Source organism: Mastomys coucha, unplaced genomic scaffold, assembly GCF_008632895.1.
Source record: "Mastomys coucha isolate ucsf_1 unplaced genomic scaffold, UCSF_Mcou_1 pScaffold15, whole genome shotgun sequence".
Lineage (NCBI taxonomy): Eukaryota > Metazoa > Chordata > Mammalia > Rodentia > Muridae > Mastomys > Mastomys coucha.
In genome coordinates, this window is record NW_022196897.1 from 7123010 (window position 1) to 7144730 (window position 21721).

At 43.4% G+C, this 21721-nt stretch overlaps 1 long non-coding RNA gene across 2 annotated transcripts; it reads left to right on the forward strand.

Annotated features, from left to right (window-relative positions):
• The first annotated feature begins 627 nt into the window (after positions 1-627).
• Positions 628-9297, forward strand: LOC116091862. Of its 2 annotated transcripts, none has more exons than XR_004119095.1 (4): positions 628-1442; positions 3911-4038; positions 5017-5115; positions 7987-9297. It is a non-coding gene; the product is annotated as an uncharacterized LOC116091862 (long non-coding RNA). The 2 variants fall into 2 exon arrangements; XR_004119094.1 differs by lacking the exon at positions 7987-9297 and adding an exon at positions 5235-5695.
• Positions 9298-21721: the final 12424 nt, after the last annotated feature.

Sequence of the window (21721 nt, forward strand, 5' to 3'; positions counted from 1 at the left end):
AAAAGTCAATGGAAGTGTGGCCTTTTTCTGAGAAATTTGGTTAAAACACACACACACACACACAGACACACACACATTTAGAGTATACAGGGGTCCTAATGTCAAAATATTACATGTATGGATGACAAAGAGGTATTTGGAAATAAACTCGGGCTCCCAGTTTGTCACTGAACAGGCAGAAGTTTTAGTCAAGCTACAGGCTCTGCAGTTGCAAGACCTGGGCTCAGAAGTCAGCTTTTGCCGCTTGTAAAATGTCTTTGGGTGAGTCATGCCAGTCACCTCTGTGACAGAGATGTGTCCCTTCCCCATGCCACTTGAATTTTAGAGGTTACAGCTCTACCCCAAATACAGGAAGAGCTTGCAAAACATTACCCATTCTTGTTGGGCTGACATTTTTAAACAGAAAACAAAAACAAAACCAACAACTGCTTACTTCCTTTTCCATTATCTCAAAGTTTTAAATTATCAGTAATAAAATCTGATCCTGCAGCAGCTGGAAGCCATTATGACCAGGCCCACCTTCTCTCGCCTCATGGCCCGCTGACATCAAAATGAGTCCTGGTTTGCCAGGAGGATGTTCATGGTCAAGGCAAGTTGTGACTTTAAAGTGACAACAAAGAAAGTGCAAGTTTGCAGGCTGGCAAACAGGCTGGGAGAGCCCTTGAGAGACTCAGGCAGCTCATGCCATACTTCAGACTTCATAGACCTGGGAGGCATCCAGCTTTCTCCCCCAGAGAAGGCGCAGCCTGGTCCCTTCCCCTGCCACACCATCTGGTCCACAGAAACGCCAGACTTCCGTGTCTCTCGGCCCTATAAAAAGCAACATTCCTTTTCCTGTCTTCTCTCCACCCGTCCCTCCCACCCGCCCCTGTCTCTTCTTTCTTTCTTATCTCTGTCTCTTCCCTTCTCCTCTGCCAATCACTTCCCTTCTTCTCAACACTCCTCCTCCATCTCCCCTCTGCGCACCTGCAGTGCTATTCTTTGTCCAACCATGAAAACATCCCTGAAGGGTTTCTAAAACATTCGTATGTCTGGAGGAGTTAGAGTCAGTCCTCCAGCACTGGGGTTGGCAATTTCTGCCTCCTTAGCCTCCAAGACAGATGAAGCATTTATTACGAGGCTTTGTGCGCCCTCTTGTGGTTTGTCCGTCATGCCAACTCCAGCAGACAATGGCTGCTTTGTCTAGGAGAGAAGTCGATTTAGATGACAACCTGGCTTAAACCCATAAACCTTCGATCTCTCCTTCTCCAAACTGTTTTTATTAGAAGAATGGAGGTGAAAAATGAAATCCTTATGCACCGCGTTTCACGGCAATGTTCACCTGGCCCATGAAAATCACAGGACAAAAAACCAGGACAACAAAATCAGGATGCAACAGGATGAAGGGGCAGTGCCACAGAGATACGGGTCAAAGCACAGAAAAGGAGTGGGCCCTGCTGTAGGTGAGAGTTGACATCCTCTTACACCTGCTGCTTCATGCTTGCTCTCAGGTCAGAACACTTGCAAGATGATTTCTCTATTCCAAGCCTGACAGTAATCCCTCTCGGGAAGAAAAGGAAAAGGAATGAAAAAAAAAAAAAAAAAGCTGCACCTGGCCAGATTGTTAGGCTGTCTCAGGAGGTCCCAGAATAATGACAGGCAGATCTTGGCTCCTGTGATTGCTGGAGAGCTCTCCCCATCCTTTCTCCTCCCCTTCTCCCTCCCCTCTCTCTCCCTCTCCTTTCCTCCCTCTCTTCCTCTTCCCCTTCGTCCTGCTTCCCACCCATCTCTCCCTCTTTTGCTGATCTTCCTTGACAGGATCTCACTATACAGCCCAGGCTGGCCTTGAACTCACACTCCTGCCACCACCTTCGATTAGTGAGATTACAAGCATGTGCCACAGTGGCCTGTCTGTTCCAGCAGAAACCTGTTCTGTACAGTTAGCTCAGAGTACAAACACATGCTTTAACTCATGACTTCCAAAGTCAGGTTGCCTGGACTCTGGAAAACAGCATCATGACATCACAAAAACTAGTGCTGGATGGGGAAAGCAATATGTCCTGGTATCACTAGTTTATGCAGCCCGACAGGGGTGGGTTATACAGATGTGAGCACATCCATGAGCTAGTAGAACATCCTCATTAATAACTCTCTGCTTGTGAGAGACTGGGAAGACCCCTCCTAGGCTTCAGGCTCAAGTTCAGGGTAAGGCAGAAATAGTATTTTCACAAGTACAGGCTTGAGGGTCAGAATGGTGGGTCATAAATATGTGACCACTTTATTTTTGACAGGTTCATGCAGGCAGTAGGTATGCCTTGGTCTTCTTTGATCCATACTGATTCTTAAATTGCTCAAATTGATTTAATCTGAGAACCTTAGGTTTCTCAGTGACAGCAGAAGGACTAAAGGGAATTTTGGCATGTCTTCAGAAAGGTATTTTTCCGTGTCTGTCCAGAAAGAAATGGAGCCATAGTGGAGAAGTCAGTGGAGACCGTTCCAGGCATGGGCTAGGACCAGATCAAGTGATCAGGGCCCAGAAGAGAGTACAAGGCCAGAAAGAAGCCTTTCCCTGGTGCAGGCTGGGTAAAAAAAAAAAAGGTAGTCATTGAGGCTAAAGCCCAGAAAGACCAATCAAGGGTGCTGACACTAACATTTACCTTTTAATTGTACATCTGGCTTCGAGACTCCCGTCACAATTTTATAGGGACTGTTGTGAAACATGGACATGAGAATGCACTGAAAACAGGGGCCATGGGGAGTCCAGAATCTGGCAGAGCACACTGAAGCAGACGGTAGGCTGAACATCTGAGCACTGAGAAGCTAATGTCTGGAGCATCAAACCTGTGCTTAAGAAGCAAGGTGACTTACAATGTTTGCTTGTTTGTCTCTGATGTGCCTTGCTGCCATGGTGGCAATGCTCCTTGGAGAGAGCCCCGACTGGGCATCTCTTTGAAAAATTGGCCACCAACTGCCCAGTTTATTGGTACCATTATATAATTGTAATTCATCAAATAATTTCTGAGACCAATTACTGAGGCCAATGGGGTGTGTGAAAGAGAGTAGAGATCCGCCCAAGGGACCCGCGCAAGTGTGTACTCCTGTGGTAAAGCATTGCTTAGCGTGTGCAAGGCTGGAGCTCCCTACCCATGCACCATACACATCCTGTCTCAAAAGCCACATGACTGGTCCCCAGCACTGCAAGCAAACAGAAAGTTAAAGGATCTTAAAAGCTATAAAATTTACCAATTTGCTAGGTACTTGCCAAACACATATTGTATAGAAGATTTTATGTGCCATAGTAAACTATGTACTACTTGTATGCAGACATTACATATTTTTGTCTTACATAAGTGAGAAAATTTGCTGCAAATTTCTCTTTCATTTATGTTTTAGAGAGCTTTCCGTATCAGGACGTATATACCTGTCACCATTTTCAACTCTGCAAAATATAACATAGTATCATATTTTATTAATTTCTCTTTTTAAACAAGTTTTTATTAGCAAATATTAAGTATATTTAATAATGGACTTCATTGTGGCATTTTTATGTGTGACTATAATGAAAATTGATTATATTCACTCCCATTACCCCTTCTTCTCCCAATTAGACCCAACATACTATCATGATGTGTGTGTTAGAGAGAGACAGAGAGAGGGAGAGAGAGAGAGACAGAGAGAAACAGAGAGTGACAGAGACAGAGAGAGACAGAGAGAGACAGAGACATAGAGAGACAGAGAGAGAGAGAAGAGAGAGAGCATGCAAGCACATCAATGAGTTTCAAAAGAGTTGTTAACAGGGCATGGGCTATTTATAGGAGTATGGGCTCCCTATGCCACAAAAGAAATGTTTCTTCTTTGCCTAGAAACCATCAGCTGCCTGCCAGAGCTTTAGGAAGGAGTGGGTTCTTGTGAACTTCTCCCTCCAATGCAGGATGGTAATGAGTCCAATCCTGTGCAGCTCTTGTACATAGAAGAGCAGCAGCTGTGAGCTCAGGAACAAAAGGACCACATCATGCCCAGAAGAAGTGCCCCATGATAGATACTCCATTCCTTCCTCAGGTCCTTACATTTTGTTTTTGTTTTTGTTTTGAGACAGGGTTTCTCTGTGTAGCTCTGGCTGTCCTGGAACTCACTCTGTAGACCAGGCTGGCCTCGAACTCAGAAATCCACACCTGCCTCTGCCTCCCAAGTGCTGGGATTAAAGGCGTGCACCACCACTGCCCAGCTAGGTCCTTACATTTTATGCCCCTGTTTTCTATGGTGTTTCTTGAGCCTTGGAGAGGTCACATGGACACCTCATTTGGGACAGAGTACTTTACCAGTTACTTGTTCTTAGAACCTTGACAAGGTATGACTAACTCTTCTCTTTCCCACCCCTGCACATGTAACCTATTGCCAAAATATTGGTCCAAAAGCATAATTGAACATATTTTAATTGCTGTAAAAATGTAAGAATATGTAAATGACAAATATAAGACTATTCCTGTTTATAGATGTAGGTATGTTTTTAACTAATAAAAAATACTATATGCTAACTCCTCAGAATAGAGTTATTGCAGTATTATAAGTGTCCATTTTTTTAAGGTGAGTGATTACCAGTCATATCAAAGAACACTCAGCAATTTTTCCCATCTTACTCCATAAACGGAATATATTCAAAGTCAGCAGTATCTGTACAATATCTGAGACAAAGTACATACTATGCATATTAATTATCCTCATCTAATTAGAGAAAAACAGATTGTTTAATGACCAATGTCTAGGTTTCATGCAGCTGTTAGGTCTTATGTATATTAGACATTTAATTTTTTTTTCAGTAAATCATTTATTTACTTCCTGTGTTCAATTTCAGTTGAATTGTTTTTCCTTTTCCTTTGATATGAGATATTAAATGTTATCTATACATACATTTACTTGTATATGCACATACATATATTAAGTGTGTGTGTGGTCAATGTTTCAGCCAACAATTGTTAGCTTGCACTAACAATCTGGATATCTAATGCATGATGCTAAAGTCTGTTTGGCTCATTCTAGACACCCACTCTGAAGAAGCAAGTTGGGTTTCACTGGCCTTGAGAACCATTTGGATTCTGGTGATAACTGGGTCCTCCTGTTCCCAAGGTTACCCATCAAGTAGGTGTGTGGTGAGACTGCTAACAGGTGCCTGGGGGCTGGGACTCTGCTGTGCAATCCACTGGCTTAGGATCTGTAAACATCTTCCACTTAGACCAGGTTGGCTCTCTCTTCCCCAGTGTCTGTGTGTCAGATGTTCCTGGAGCTGCTCAGTCCTGCAAAGCTGTCCCCAGCCTTCTAGTAGAAGAAATGTGCAAGCTGAAAGTGTCTCTTAGTGTCTTCACTGATAGTCAATGGAATGTCCATTTGAGCCAATTTGGGAGAGAGATTATCAGCAGAAATGAGGTAAACACTAAACGGCAAAATGGATCACCTTCCCAAGGCTTCTGCCACCACATTGACTACAGATCAGCCGCATGAGAGGACACTCAGCTATTGTTCCCTCTCATTCCATAAACAGAATATATTCAAAGTCAGCAGATCTGTAAGATATTCCAGACAAAGCATCAGCAGCAAAGAGTTAATATCTAAATGCAACAATTCAAAAGCCAGGAGAGAGACCAAGAAGCACATGATAGCTTTATTATTCAAAATTGCCCATTTTAGTACAGACTCTAAAATTGAAATAGAGCAAATTCTGCCTCTGTATCAAAATGGTTCTCGCTGTCCTCCAGATCCACAGATTGGAGATTCCAGTGAGCTAATGGGTCATTCGGTGCACGTCCTCAGGTGAGCCTTTGTGTGTCTTCCTTTTAGAGAAACACCCACCTGCTGTCCAGAGCCGACAGCCAAAGGCTTTTGTGGGTGGTGTCTCCTAGGCAAAGGGCTCAGTATTAATCCAGGCTCACTAGGTCAGCGATTCTTTCCTCCTGTTAATGACAAGCGAGGAGTCATCTTATACACTCAGTGATTGCTGTCTTCCTTCTTTATTTCTTTTAAATGGTAGGATGAACATAGTCAATTTCAGTGGTAGGTTAATTTCTGGTGCCTGCTAAAAACTCTATCAAAATATTTTATAGTTAAATATTTTATATTTACTTTAAATTTATGTATTTATTTTTACTTTATTTTATATTAAATATATTATAGCCCTGTTGCCAAGAACCTGGAAACACCTAATGCAGCATCCTTGTGAAAGGCTGGAGAATTCTAGAATTTTAAAATGAGAGCATTTAATAGAACCTTGGGTTGGGTCCCTCTGAAATTTTCCACTGTTTTTTGTTTTGTTTCCTTGGTAACCCCCTCACCCCCCTACCCCCAGTTTGTGGTTTTTCCCTTTAAATACCCCTTACTCCTCGTGCTCGTGGTCGAACTCCTCTGGCCTGCCAGGCTACATGTTCGACCCCAGATCTGGCTTATCCCCAATAAACCTCGTGCGCTTGCAACAAGATCGGTCTCTCGTGAGTTATTGGGTGGTCATGTCATCCCGAGACTTGAGTGAGGGTCTCCCGAGCTCTGGGGATCTTTCACTTGGTCCAAATTTGCTTCTTTTTTTGTTTGTTTGTTTTTTTGTTTTGTTTTTTCGAGACAGGGTTTCTCTGTATAGCCCTGGCTGTTCTGGCCTGTTTCTCTGTAGACCAGGCTGGCCTCAAACTCAGAAATCCATCTGTCTCTGCCTCCCACATGCTGGGATTAAAGGCGTGCGCCACCACTGCCCTGCCCAAATTTGCTTCTTAAAACCCCAAATTTGGGGATGAAAATCGCCTCCTCAGATGGCAATCTTTCTCAAATAAATTGCCTTTGTTACCAGTGTTCTAAGAAATTTCAATTCCTGGAGTTTAAAGGCATTACTTGTCCTGTAACTGGACCTTGCAGCACTGTGAGGCCAAAGGGATAGTCTCCTTTCCTAGCAATTTCTCAGTCTGAAGCCACCAAGGTCACCTTCAGTTTGGTGGAGTGTTTTGATTTTTCATTGTTTCTCTTCTTTCTCACCCTACCATACTGGATTTAGTTAGAAAGTTGAAGCAACAGACTGTGCCCCAACTCATGGACCTAGGACAGAGCAGGGGAAAAAACAGTGAAGAAACACACACACACACACACACACATCATACACACACACACACACACACACACACACACACACACGAGATTGAGAGAGAGAGAGAGAGAGAGAGAGAGAGACAGAGACAGAGACAGAGAGAGGAGGGAAGAGAGAGAGAGAAGAGAGAGAGACAGAGAGAGGAGGGAAGAGAGAGAGGGAGAGAAGAGAGAGACAGAGACAGAGACAGAGAGAGAGGGGGCAGTACTGAGGTACTGCTTGATAAGAAAAGGCAGTGGTTGTATTAACCTAATGTTCTGATTTGGGTGTACTTTGTCCTCCAACGGCTGTAGACTGTATAGTGCTGGGGACCTAGGGACCTTTAAGATAGAGTATGTGAGAGGTGGTTAGGTCATTGGGAACAATGTCCTCAGAAGGCATTAGATGGTTACCATGGAACCCTGATTAGGCCTCTTGATGTTGTTATGAAAATCCAAGATTAGCACCTCCCTAGTCTCCTGATTCCTGACTGACTCTGTGATTTTTTTCTCACACTTGCCTCATGGTGAAGCCACCTTCCATGACTTGACAATTAGTGGGGTTCTTGCCAATGCCTGCACCATATTGTTTGGACTTTCAATCTTCCAAACTATGAATTATATAGAACTCTTCTTTATGAGTTATCCAACCTCAGGCATTTTGTCGGAGCTATGGAAAGGGAACAAATATGGCCACCTATGGTTGGGATCGAGCTAACCTTTGCTTCAGAGAATTCTGCATGAAACATGCCGGTATGCCTTGGCTTGCTCTAATGCTGGTGACATAGTCTGAAGTTTTAGACTTTGTGGGGCGGGCTGTATCTTTTCCCTGCATGGTAGTTAGCTTTATGCCAATCTGTCAGCAGAGAGCACTCTTAGATCAACAGTCACATGACCCTGAAGACTCACCAGGAGCTCACACTGCCCTTGTTTCTCACATATCATTTGCTTGATGGCCTATGGGTAATCTCAAAGCTCCTCCCTTCCTCTGGGATCCACACTTCCTCAGGAGGATCCATGGAGATATACCTTCCTCTTCCCCAAAGATCACATACCTTTGTTGGGACAGAGGTGCATCTTACTCCTGGGACACTGCCACTGTTCAAGACTTGTTTGGTCAGAGGACTGCACTGGACTCTACTTCTTCAGAATGCTCTAGACCAAAGAGTAGCAATAGCTTCCATATGCTTGAGTACCCAAAGTCTAGAGAATTTAAGTCAGTTTTTCTAGACAGTTCTCTCCCTATAGCTTAGCCTGGCTTGTTACACCTCTAACAAAGACATCATACACATTCCCCCTTCTTGCAGGCACTCCAATCTCTAGACACAACTTTCTCAGTGATAAGGGGAGGAATTAAGTTTAAAATATATTATATGCATGCATAAAAACATAATAAGAAAAGCCATCATTTTGTACGACTGAATAAATTAATGAGCACGTAAGTAAGAAAAGCAGGACTTCCTAGGTCCTTCTGCAACATATTTGACCCAATATCAGGAAATCTTAAGGAAATGAACTGGAATATTGTTTCATTTTCCTGGAACACATTTCATGTTTCAAAAGTCTTAGAATATGGGCCAAAATAAAGATGGTTATCTCCTTCTTAATGAAGTTTTCAGAAAGATTATTTCCCAGAAAGTTTACAGGAAGATGAAAAAGAACCGCTGTTCCTGTTCCAATTGTCCTTCCAGACTTGCCTTGGTTGTCGCGTGAGTTTTGTAATCATCTCCCATTGTCTGAGAGCCACAGTATCTCAGCTTTACAAAAGGAAGCTTCAGAGATACTCTGTTACAGCACAGGACACCTCCTCGACCAAAGAGAAGTTTCCTCTCCCTTGACTTGTCAGGGCTTTGTGTGCCAGGATTGATGGAGAACTCCTCAGGGGCAAGCTAGTGAATATGCATGCATAATGGAGGCACTTCATTAATGGCTTATGTAGGGGTGAATTGTTTTACTAATTTAGTTTGCTCAGTGACACGGGTCTAGTAAGGAAGTGAAACCACAGAACTTCCCCGCCCTCAAGAGATGACCTAACAAAGTCCCGTCAATGTTGCATAATGTGATTGTATCATGTACCAAATATAAGCACACTGTGCTCAGCATGGTGGTACACGCCGGAAATCCCAGCTGAGACAGGTGGAGCAGCCTGTGCAACAAACACAGTGGAGCTCTTAAAAACATCAAAATAAAATACACTGGAAAAATAAAAGCCACATTAATCATAAGCTCCTTTCTTTGTATCTACCCAGAAACCAACATCAATGACGTTCATGTTCTTACAGTTGTAGACTTCTTATTCTTGAATATAAAAGGCACTGAAGGAAAAAAAAAAAAAAGGCACTGAAGGGCCAAGGAGATGCCTTACCTGGTAAAAAAAAAAAAAAAAAGCTATCCCCACAGGTGTGACAAATAAGTTCAATCCCAGGACGTACATAGTGGGAGGAGAGAACCAACCCTCCCAGTGGTCCTGGAACTGCACACACAAAGTGTGGCATTCATGCAAGCATCTTCACATACACACATGCACAAGTAAATAAGACTTGTGAAAACATGCTGGAGACACGTCAGTCTAATGAATCCGTAGCCATAATTTTAGTGAATCAAAGTGCTAACCAGTCTATCACCTTTAGATTAGTCAAACACCAGTTCCTGTGGCAATTGTGTATGACTGTTTTTTGAAATAATTCTCAGATATCCATCTGAACAACCAAAATTTTTTGTCACTAGTGTGACATATCTACATAAAATAGATGGAAAAAGTATGACCGTATTTCATGTCTTTTTCTCTTGTTTTGGTTTGTTGTGTTATGGAGGAGGGATGCCAGGGCCCTATGGGCAGTAGATAAATGCTCTATTGCTGATCTACAATTCAGCCTCTTTCCCTTGATACTTAGCCCAGTACACCTTGAACTCATGCTTCTCCTTGCTCAGCTCTCTGAACAGTGGCATTAAGTGGCAAGTCACCATGCATGGCTTCTTGCTTTATTCTTTATCATAGCAGATTAAAATAGAATAGTTGTATTCTGTCAAGGCCACACTGAACTTGTTGGCAAGAAATTTGGAACCACACAAGCAGCTTCCAGCACATTTCCACCAGGGTATGACTTTGTACAACAAACTGATCATTTTAAATGATGCCTTTTAAACCTAAATTCCAATATAAATAGTTTTCATGCAGTAATGACTAATCTTGGTGGCCATCTTGGTTAGATCTGAAATCAGTCAAGGGGCTTGTCCAGGTAGATCTATACTTGGTGTTTTCTGGGAGGGTTAATTGAAGATGGAAGTTTTTTCCCAGAGTTGGCAGCATCTTCCAGTGGCAGCTTAGATATAAAGGAGTTTGTGGGGAAAGCTGCTTTTGCCTACACACCTTTGCTCCTTGCTCTTGAGTGCATCCATGTGGATCCTGCTGTGCCTCCTTCACTGACAGTGGAACTCAGCTTCCAAAGTGGACTGAAAGACCGGCACTAATAAATCTCCTTCTAATATATACTCATTCTACGGGGTTCTCTCCTTGACTAATACGCACACCTTTGGGAGTCCACGAGCCTTTCCTTACTGTCTGTAATACTCTTAAACACCTTCAACTTAACTTTTTCACGACCTTCCTCATGTCTCACTTCCCTTTCAAACCACAGTTAAAAGTTTAGGATTAGAAGCTATACTAGTCATAGCTATGATAAAAATTGTATTCATAACCAAATGGGAACCTCAGCATGATATTGACAGATTTCAATCCCTGCTGCATCAGCGAGATCTAGGATGTGCAGGGGCCAGGAGAGGGCCATTGGATGCCTGTTCATCGGCGAGATCTAGGATGTGCAGGGGCCAGGAGAGGGACATTGGATGCCTGTTCTCACTCACTGTTTCCTCTATTGCTCCCATGGCTGCATGCACTTCACTGTTTGCTTTGTTACTCTGGCTTTCAATGTTTTCCCTACAGCTTCACAGTGGATAGAGCCCTGTGTCTCCCTCAAGCTCATTCGTTCATTTGTATAAAGCCATTTGATTTCCCCACTTAGATTTTCTTCACAGGGAGCTACGGTTTCACTACCTAAGTTTGTTAGGCACATCACAAAGACAGAAGTCACTTTTGTTTTATGAGCTTTCAATATTTATCACCTTAAGTCCTCGGAGACTTAAAAGTTACAATGTTGGGATTTACAGAGGGGAGCCACATTAATCCATATTTTCTTTTCTTTTTAAAAATTGTGTTTGTAGCCCGCACAGTCGTCTCGCTGGGAAGAAGACACGCGGACACACTAGGTTCCTTCTGCAGCGACACATTTACTGCCCTCTCCCAGAGGGAAAAAGAGACCGAGCCAGTAATCTGCACTGCTTATATACACCACAGTGCGGCATGTCTGCCCATGATTGGCTGTTCACTCATTACCCTACGTGACGCCCCAGAATGGGCCGTGACATGGCGTCTTTTCACTCTACACACATGCGCATACAGTTGTTTACTCGACAGCGGAAGTAGGCGCCATCTTGCCATGGCGAATGCCGGCTCCCTACATGTGTTGATGATTATTATGATGGTGGAGGGGGGGAGAATGGTATTGGGAGAGATAGGTGCCATGGAGCATGATGGGAGGGGCATGGGTGCCATGGAGCATGATGGGAGGGGCATGGGTGCCATGGAGCATGATGGGAGGAGCATGGGTGCCATGGAGCATGATGGGAGGAGCATGGGTGGCATGGAGCTTGAGGGGGAGGGGCATGGGTGCCATGGAGCTTGAGGGGGAGGGGCATGAGTGGCATGGAGCTTGAGGGGGAGGGGCATGGGTGCCATGGAGCTTGAGGGGGAGGGGCATGAGTGGCATGGAGCTTGAGGGGGAGGGGCATGGGTGCCATGAAGCATGAATTCTAGGGACTGAACTCAGACCATCAGGTTTGTGTGATAAGCACTTTATATGCTGAGCCACCTCATTGGCCCTAACAGAAAGCATAACATTCTATAAAGTTATAGATAATAAAAAAAATCAAGTAGCAAGCCCTTGTATTTAGGTGAAGATTACTTATTCACAAATGTGGAACAAACCAGGGAATATGCCACCTAACTGCAAGGTCCACAGAAATGCAGCGTGCAGAGAAATGACGTGTGAGGCTCTGCTTCTCAGTTTGTGAGTCAGGAATCTATAAGCGGAGGCAGATCTAGGAAAGGAAAGGAAGCTAAAATGTAATTAAGGCAGCTTGCCACGGCCTGCTTAATCAGCTGTTGAGACCAACAACAGCGAAACAGATACTCTTAGATAAGATACATCCATCCATTTATAATGTAAAACAAATATTTTTAATTAAAACAGGCTTTTAAAACAATACCCTGCCCACTAACAAGAGCAATTTATAGATATAATTGAGACAAAGTAGATAAGCTCCATTTAGTCATGTCTAGTGCTGTTATTTTACTGTAGGCACACTGGGATTGCATATTTACATCACTCTATCTGGGGTTTTCATGAGTTCCTAAGGTTGAACTTGAATCATCAGGCTTGCAGTTAGTGACTTTATCCAATGAGTCATCTCTACAGCCTGAGGCCGGAATTGCTTGCTTAATGAGTAAAGCCTTATGAACATGCACTAGGGGTGAGGGCATAGCTCTTTGTGTAGTAAGGTTGTAAGGAAGTATAAGGACAGTATCAGCCTCTATAACCATCCTTTGACTAACTACAAGGCTGGATTTGATGGCTGGTGGAGTTCTTTCTTCTTGCCATTCACAGTACTTGCACAGACTTGGAGAGATAAAGTCCTGTCACTGTATGATCAGTTCTTGACTGGGGATGTCACTGAGTTCTTAAAAGGTTGTCCTTCTGAATGTCTGTGGAAAGATGGGCTGACTAGTGCCTGTCTTGGTTGTGGTGTGGATAGCTTTGAGAGTAGACTTTAATCATACCCAAAGTTGCTTTTATGTACTGTAACCATCTTACTGTGCATTTGAGACGAGGGTCCTCTCCTGAATCTTTGGGAAAGTTAGAGAGCTTGAGTCAGACTTCCTTGGCATCATCTGGGAGAGAGACAGGCTTCAGAGAACACTTGGAATCATAAGGGACAAACAAAGCACTCTGGGACAAAAGCTCAGAGATGGAAGAAAGACAAGCATGTTGTATGCAAACCATTTTTAGTTGGGCTTTATACCATACATGGTTACATGCTTCATAGACATAAATCCTTCTTTACTTCCTCATGAGTAAAACATTACTCTCTACAGACCTACTGCTATATAAAAACCTTTCTACAGTTGCCAGAATTCTGATCTGCTTACAAGCAAGCAGAGAGTCATCCTATTATGGATGATTACAAAAATGAGTTAGATATCTAAGAGGCAGAGAGGGACTAAGAAATGCTGGGAAACTTTCAATACCACCTTAGAAATGCGAATGGAGTCACAGAAAATGAAGAATAGGTAGAAAAAAAAACGACTTAAAATTCCAAATTCGTAGAACCACTTCAACCCATAGATTCAGAAATTGAAACAAATTTCAAATAAAATAAGCAGAACATCAGCCATGTCAAGACACATTGTGCTTAAAATGTTGAAAGCCAAACAGCAGTGTGAAGATAACTGTTGACTTCTTATAAGACACAATGTAAGCCAGAAAACAATGGAAGGACCTGTTTAACATGCTACTGGGTAATGGCAAAAGAAACTTGACCTAGAATTCTATAATTAGTAGAAATATCTGTCAACAATAAATGTTACAATAGCAAAGACAAGGGATCCTCAGAAGACGAATAGATAAACAAGACATGGTGAGGAGTCTTTTCCAGTTGTAAAGAAGAATGGAATGCTTTTGGGGGAACAGATAGAACTGGAGATCATCGTGCTAAGTGCAATAAGCCAAATACAGCATGTTTTCTCATACATGCAGAATCCATACTGGGGGGCAGTGAGCTGTGCCTGGAACCCCGGTGACACTTCCTGGGCCCCTGGCTCCTGTCACAGCTACAGCCTCCCTCCCACACCCGCCTCCCTCCCCACAGAGGTGTGTGGCCATCAGTTACATAGGCAATGCCCCAAGCTCTTGATATTCTGCCTGGACTCCACCCCCACAGTTACCTGGCAACATCCAGGCTGGCCCAGCCCACTATGAAAGGAGCTGCTTGCCCCCTCCTTGCTCTCTTACCTCTTATTCTCTTGCTCTTACTCTTGCTTGCTTGCTCCCCCTCACTCCACCTTCCCTTCTCCCCCTCTCCACGTGGCCATGGCCGCTCTCCCCTTCTCTACTCTTCTCCTTCTTTCCACCTTTCTACAATAAACACCTTAAAACCATAGACTGCCTCTTCTCATCGGAATCCTTTGTGCTGGAGCAATGGAGCAGGTCTTCCTCTAATGAGCCGGTGTCTAGTCTCCCGCTGGAAGGCCTCCCTGTGCTCCAGCCACAGCTTCCACCAACTCAAGCTGCTGACTGAGCAAGCCAAGCACTCTGGTCCCTGCGGTAACCTGTCAGAGATCTCTTCCCCTGCCCCTTTCCCTTCCGCCCTGGACCAGAGTCCGCCTGCGGACACCTACTCATTTTTAGCTCTTCCACAAGCAGAGTCTGGGATGTCCGAGAGCTCGAGAACCTGTAGTCCCTGGCCTCCATGCGGCCCCGGGAACCCAGAGCCTGCTCTTCCGAGGTACCCAGTGGCACCTGTGATGCCCGAGAGACAGGCTCCGATTCCGGCAGGTCCGCAGGGACCCCAACGGGATCCCGGGGCTTCTCACAGCCCTATGCCTAGAACCCTAGGCAGTTCTGTGGGGGTGCTCAGTCAAACTTCCTGTGTCCACCTCACCCTGCAGCCCTAGCCCTGAGCAGACACGGGACACCATCCTTGTCCCACACCATACTTGAGCATAGGTATATTTGTTGATGATCAAACTTCTTTATAGGTCATTTGACAGCTGGAAGCACAAATTAAACCATGCATCTCGCGGTTGCTGTCTATGCTGAGGTAAGATGTTTAACAACAGTGGCACAAAGACAGGAGACAGGAGACAGGAGGGTCCCAGCTGAGGGTTTTCTGTGGAGAGATGGTAACAGGTAAATTATGGACATGGTGGCAATCACCAGAGCAACCACTAGAAATGAGCACTGAGGTATAATTTTAAGAGCCAATAAAGGGAGAAAATGGAATATGAAAACCACCAAAATTTAATTCAAATAATTGAAAGAATGAGAAACAAAAACCAGATGGGACAAATGGAAGTAAAACAGAAAATGATCCCCTGGGCCAAGCATAATGGTTCCTGGGGGGACTGGCTTCCTGCAGGAAGAGTCCTAACAAATACTCTTCAATCCAATAAGTCACAGCAGTGCACAGACTCGGTAGTCACGTACATGATAATGCATACAGATTAAATTAGACTGAATGGGTTACTAATAATTTCCATTTACCATCTTGTACTCAAGAGAAAAAAATAGAACTTTTTTTTTACCCAGCAGTTTCAACAAAAGGCTTAGAAGTTCTGCCTTGCCACAGATAAAACACTCCTTAAGCCTAGGAGCTCCTTCCCTAGTCATAGAGGTGATTCCCGTTCTGCAGAGAAAGTTTTACTTTGCTTGAGATGGGAAACTCTGGTTTGTCACTTATTCAGACACTCTTGCTAGCAGCTTTTGAGCACGAGTGCCCTTGTTTCCTGATTGGCGGTGGAAGGGGTTAGGCACTGGGACCAAATGGAGCCGCAGAGCATTTACATGAACTCTTAGATCATCCAAAAAGCACAATTAAAAGTTCCATAATTAGTGTGGAAGAGTGACCTGAAAAGTGACAGATGGAGCGACTGGGAAACTGGTCATGGATACTGCAGACACAAGTAACCTCATCCTCAAAGCAGGGTTTTGTCTGTGGGCAAGTGAAATCCCAGAGGACAGCATAGGAAAGGTTATACGGAAGGGAGTGGGTGCGAGCATCCGGACGCCCGGAGGAGGATTGGTCCTGAGCCTTTAGAATTTGCTTTTGCACTTACTCACACTCTAGGACTATCCATTTTCTTGGACTGTGCTAAGTGGAACACAGTAAGTTATGTTGTTGACAACAGAGCAGCAAGACACTGGTTTCCAGTTGCTCCAGAGTGAAGGTATCATCTCATGGGGCAGATCGGAGTGCACATGTGGAAACGGTCTCCAGTTCTGGGACATCATTGTCATTTCTAGAGTTCTTACCTGCAGGACAGGGCTGGTGAGCTCAGAGTCTACCTGTGTGGTGGAAATGGAGACATTGTTCAGAAATACCGTCTTAGGTGTGTTTCTGTTGCTGCTGTTATAACATGAACATGGGCAACCTAGCCTCCATGTGGTTGTCTTTCTCCAACTATAAACTGTGGAACTTGATATTTACAATATGCCCAGCTGATGGGGAGTCTCATAAAATAAAGTAATTACAAAGACTTTATGTTATGTGTGTGATAAAATAAAATTGACTCCATTTCTCCTGCCTTTAAAACAACACACAATGAAGTCAATGTGCCATTTTACAATGAGGAGCGAAACCCAATTTAAATACCAACTTGAGTCACTTGTAAAATTGAAAAGAAAAAAAAAAATCACCAAGGACTTACTCTCTCTGAAAAGAAGTACAGCCTGTCTTCTTGATAGTCACACAGGCTGAGATTACGTACATCATCAAAAATGTAAGCAGATTATGGTTTCTAAAGGTGCTTTTTAAATCTATCATGTTGATAATATTTTTGAAGAGACATTAAATTCAAGCAATAGACTCTCATCCTTCTATTTGCAGTACTAGTTTTCTTGTTTCCAGTGGAATTCTGACCATAACCATCAGATGACAGAAAAAAAAAATCCTCCCAATTCTGATTTTAGCCCCTTGAGGTATAAGTGACAGTTTTGTGACTTGCTGAAGGCAGTGCCCAAGTGTCAGGAACTCCCAACATCTACCATGCTCACACCTCCTGTTCCTCAGACCAGAAGCCAATCAAGCAGCCAATGGCGAAGTGAGTTATGTGATTACATCCTAAGCCTAGCATTTGAGAGCAATCTCTTACTTTTAAATGTGGCCAGCTCCCAGTGCCTCTGAGCAGCATCGGACAAACACCTTCTGAGGCAGGCCAGCATCAATCCCAGGGCCAGCAAACAACACAGAGCAATCAGACTGTAGCTGGTTTCTGTGGCAGAGGCCCCCAAAGAAAGCTGCACAAAGCTTTTGAGGTCAAGAAACCCAAGGCTGTAGGACAAGCTATGTAATAATTTGCTCTTAGATTTTCTGCCATGGTTCTGATTTTTTAAGATAGGGGATTCCCCATTGCCTGTAGCTCATTAATCACAGTAGCTTTTGATTATGAACAGTGCAATCCCAAAGACAGTACTCTAGGACTTGGCAGGGAGATTCTGTGTCTGTCCTTTGAATGTGCCAGAACCCTCTGAACCCTGCCAACTCTGATTGCACTTAGCATTAATTGAAGATGCTGAGGAATATAAGCCTTTCTGAGTTGAGCCACCTGGAGCAGATTAAAACCTTGGTCCTGCTGGTGAAGTGGTCCAGGGATTGTGAATACAGGGCTGTTTTAATCTTTTCCAAGTCAGGCTGTTTAGAAATATCCATACATCAAATGTTCATGGGTCTTGTACGCTTTCCTTTTCGGGAGAATTCAATCACCAGTAATACGAAGTGGGATTACCTTGTCACGGTGTGCCATCTGGGGAGAGAAGACCCCTGTGAATATGCTCAGAGACTTGCCACTATGCTTGTGTGGTTTCTGAGGACACTCCAAGCTGCAGTATCTGAAAGACATATCCGTTAACCTAGTGAAAATAAGATGCTACTAGAGCAGACTGTAGGCTTCCCAGTGCGCTGAAGTTCTCCTGGGCTTCAGGACGCTCTCAAATATCACCTGGAAAGTTCTTCTAAAGACAACCACCGGAGGGGACCTTGAGCTCCACTGTAAACTTTAACATAAAGGTTGATGAAGCTGCAAATGGGCAGAGGCTGACATGGACACTGATGAGCTGGGATTCTCCTTGTAGATATATTCTGGAGCACTGGAACATTGGTGAATAAAGAACATAATTAGAGCAGAGGCAAAGTCAAGGCCTGCCTGAGCTATAAAGCTAGATCCTACCCTAAGAGAGAGCAAAAGGGAGATTTAGATTAATTTCAGAAATCGGAAGATTCAGAAAGGTAAGAGTTTAATGAATGACTTCACAGTTCAATGAGAGGAAACCAGATCTAGGGGACAGATATGACGAGACCCAGACAGGAGCCCTGGAGATCAATAGTCAAAGCCAGTCAAACCCTGCAAGAAGCTTGTGTTCTCTAAAGATGTAGCCAGCCTTCAGAGCAATCAAGATGTCAGTTTTCTGAAGGCAAAGCTCACCAAGTGCTAGCCATGGCAGAGAAATGAAGATGCTACAAGTTTGAGATCAGCCTGGTCTACACAGTGAGTTCCAGGCATGTCAGGGATGTTAGTGAGATGCAGTTTTAACAAATCAAAAGAGAAAAGGGCAGGCAGTGGAGGGGGAAGGAAATTACATTGGAAAATGATACCCAGTATACACATGGATGAATATGATAAGATGGCATATACACATTCTAAAGATAACCATGGATAAAGCCAACTGCTTCCAAATTCAAACATCTACACAGAAGATGTAATAAGCCTTCTTAATTATGTTAATAATTAGAGAAATGAATGTTGGAAATCAATGAGATTTGCATTTTGGCAAAAGGTATTGAGCCTCATAACATCAAATATTGGTGAAAAAATAGGAAAAACATGGACTCATATAGATTGGTGGTTCTACCAATTGGGAGAGGAAAGGGGAGCTCATAGAAAAGCCAAAGGTGAGCCAGGAGTCTGACAGCCAGCAATGGCTCAGATTCTCCCTCTCCATATCTCCTGTTTTCCGAGATATAGGCTCCATCATTGCAGACATCTGGCGTAAATATTAGCATTTCTTCTAGGCTCCACCCAACAGTTACCTAGCAACAGCCAGGTGGGAGCCTGGCTGTTATAAAAGGATTGTTTGGTCTCTCCCTCTCTTCTTCCCCCAACCCTTTCCCTTCCGCTCTTCCTCTCCCTCTCCCCCTCTTACTCTCTCCTTCTCCTCCCCCCTCCCCACTAATCCTCTTTCCCTCCCTCTCTGACCTCCGATGTATTCCCGGTGGGTGGCTTCTTCTTTGCTCTCCTCTCTCTTTCTGTTCCTCTCTGTCCCCTTTCTTTCCCACACTCTTCTTACCTCCTTTCTCTTGCCTCTAAATAAACTTCATTTTATACTAGACCCATTGTTTGGCTGGTATCTCAGGGTGGGGATGCCTCAGCACTGGCCTGCTAATGCACTCTCTCCTGCCGAATCAGGCCGCTACATTACAAAACATATCGCTAAAGCCTTGAAGAGCCAAGATCCACACTAGGCACAAGATAACCACAACTTAGTCCCCTTTCCTCTTATCTGTACACACACTAGTGGACTATTTGCACACAAGGGTCCACAGTGCTGAGCCGGAAAGGCCCAGCTAATGGCCCATCCCCTCCATACCACAGGGCTAGAAAGGGACAAAAGGAGTTGGCTTAATGAATTTATGAAAGCATTCCCTGCAGGGGTAAGAAAATGGCGCATGGCACAGACACATCTGACACAAGTAGAGGACTGAGTTCGGATGCCTAAGGGCGTGTAAAGTCCTTGAGTGCTGCTTGAGCGGTTCACTTTAATTCCAGGCGTGGAAGGCGGAGCCGGGGATCCTGGAACAAACTGCCTTGTGAGGCTACTGTGCAGGTGGACCTCTGAGTTTGATTGACAGAGCCTGCCTCAAAAGAGCAAAGCCAGAAAGCTTCTCTACATAAAGCAGGGATCTTTACATGCGCGCACACGCGCGCGCGCGCGCGCACACACACACACACACACACACACACACACCACATAAAAGGAAAAGTAAATAAAATAGTATATCTTAAACAGTCTTTTTTTTCAAGAATATTTTATGCATGTTTCTGTTTCATAATTTATCTACAACAAATCTGAAGCCTGAGAAATCGTCTAAAATAAACTCTTCCTCTCTCATCAAACAGTTAGTACCCGAGCAGGTGCCTCTCATTATGCATGTTTTCTATGCTGTCATGGAACTATTTTCTGTCCTGTTTGCTTCCTTTGACGTCATTTCCCATAAACCCAAGTCATCCTCACAATTGACATTTTAGTAGCTATATACTTTCACTAAATTATTATATCAAGATTTGCTTAGTCATTAACTGCCTGTTGATGAGTTTTAAAAATTCATTGGCCATTATGAAAAGCATAACTGTAAATCACTCTGCAAAAATAATGTTCCCCTTCATAGCAAGGCTTTCCCCCCCTGAGGATTTGTAGCCTTAAACTAATGTTCTAAAATGAGGAACATAATAAGTTCTATAGTCTATGTATATTTCTTTTCAGAAAAAAAAATGCCACTCTTTTTACAGGAAATGTATGAATATACTTCAGCCCCCAAGCATTGCTAGCAACTGTTTCTTTAATATATATATATATATATATATATACATATATATATATATATATATATAATTATTTGATACATGTGAAGAAATACACGGAGGTATTTTAATTAGAAGTTCTGTAATGATTATGGAAGTTAAACATTTTTCCAAGGATTTGTTCACTATTTGTATTTTCTCTGGTGCAAACCAATTGCTCACAGCTTTGAAGCCATCTGTCCAGTCTGGCCTGACTGTGGCCCACATAGATATTATCTTGTCTTATATAGATAATACTAAATGTTTATCTGTCATGTGTACTGCAGGGCTCTCTCTTATTAGCCTATTGAGTTTTCCAATTTGGGATGAATACTTTTTTGTGCTTTATTGGCTAATATGTATGGCTGATGTATGTATGTGTAGAATTCCTTAACATGACTTTAACTGTCAATATTTCAGGTCTTTGTTCACCAGAAGAACATATTTTTCTGTTTGCTCTCAAATGCTGTATAATGACATAAAAGAGCTTAGTGTTTGACTTGTACTTCCTCTCCGCACTGTTATATTTTCAGATGACTGATCCAAGCCCAGAGGCTGACTTGCACAAATATGTGTACTATACACAGCAAGTAACTGAAAACAGAAGCTAACACCTGTGCCAGGCTACCCCCTTTTTTACTAAGCCATTTGTTCACATCCTTCACAGATACCAGAGTTGCCCCAGGAGGATAGTTTCCAGGAAATCTCTAGATTTCAGAGGGAGCAATCTGATCATCAATATTGGATTGTGAACAGATAAAAGCAGACTACGAGTCCTGGAGGAAGAGAATGGCTCAGAGCTGACCTGACTCATTCCTTCTTTCCAAATAGTTAAAAGTAGAGAAAAGTTGATTGACTTTTGACCTGGTATCCACTTTAGTGGTCAGTCCATCTTATTCCTCTGTAGATTCAATGGCCATTTGGGTGGCCCCTCCATCTTTTTCTTTTAGGGACTTAGTTAGCTCTACTTTCTCCCTCCTTGTGTATATAGTTTGCAGAGAGCTGTGGGAGATGCACCGAGATCTGATGCTGTAGAGCTTAGCCTTTATTGAGGATTCTCACAACCAAACAAGGACCAGCTGAGTACTGTATCATCCTCACAAAAACACAATCATAGTTTAAAAAACACATGGATGTGTTTGTCTCTCTTACAACAGGGGTACAACTTAGGGCTTGACCATTGCCTCCACATCCCTGATA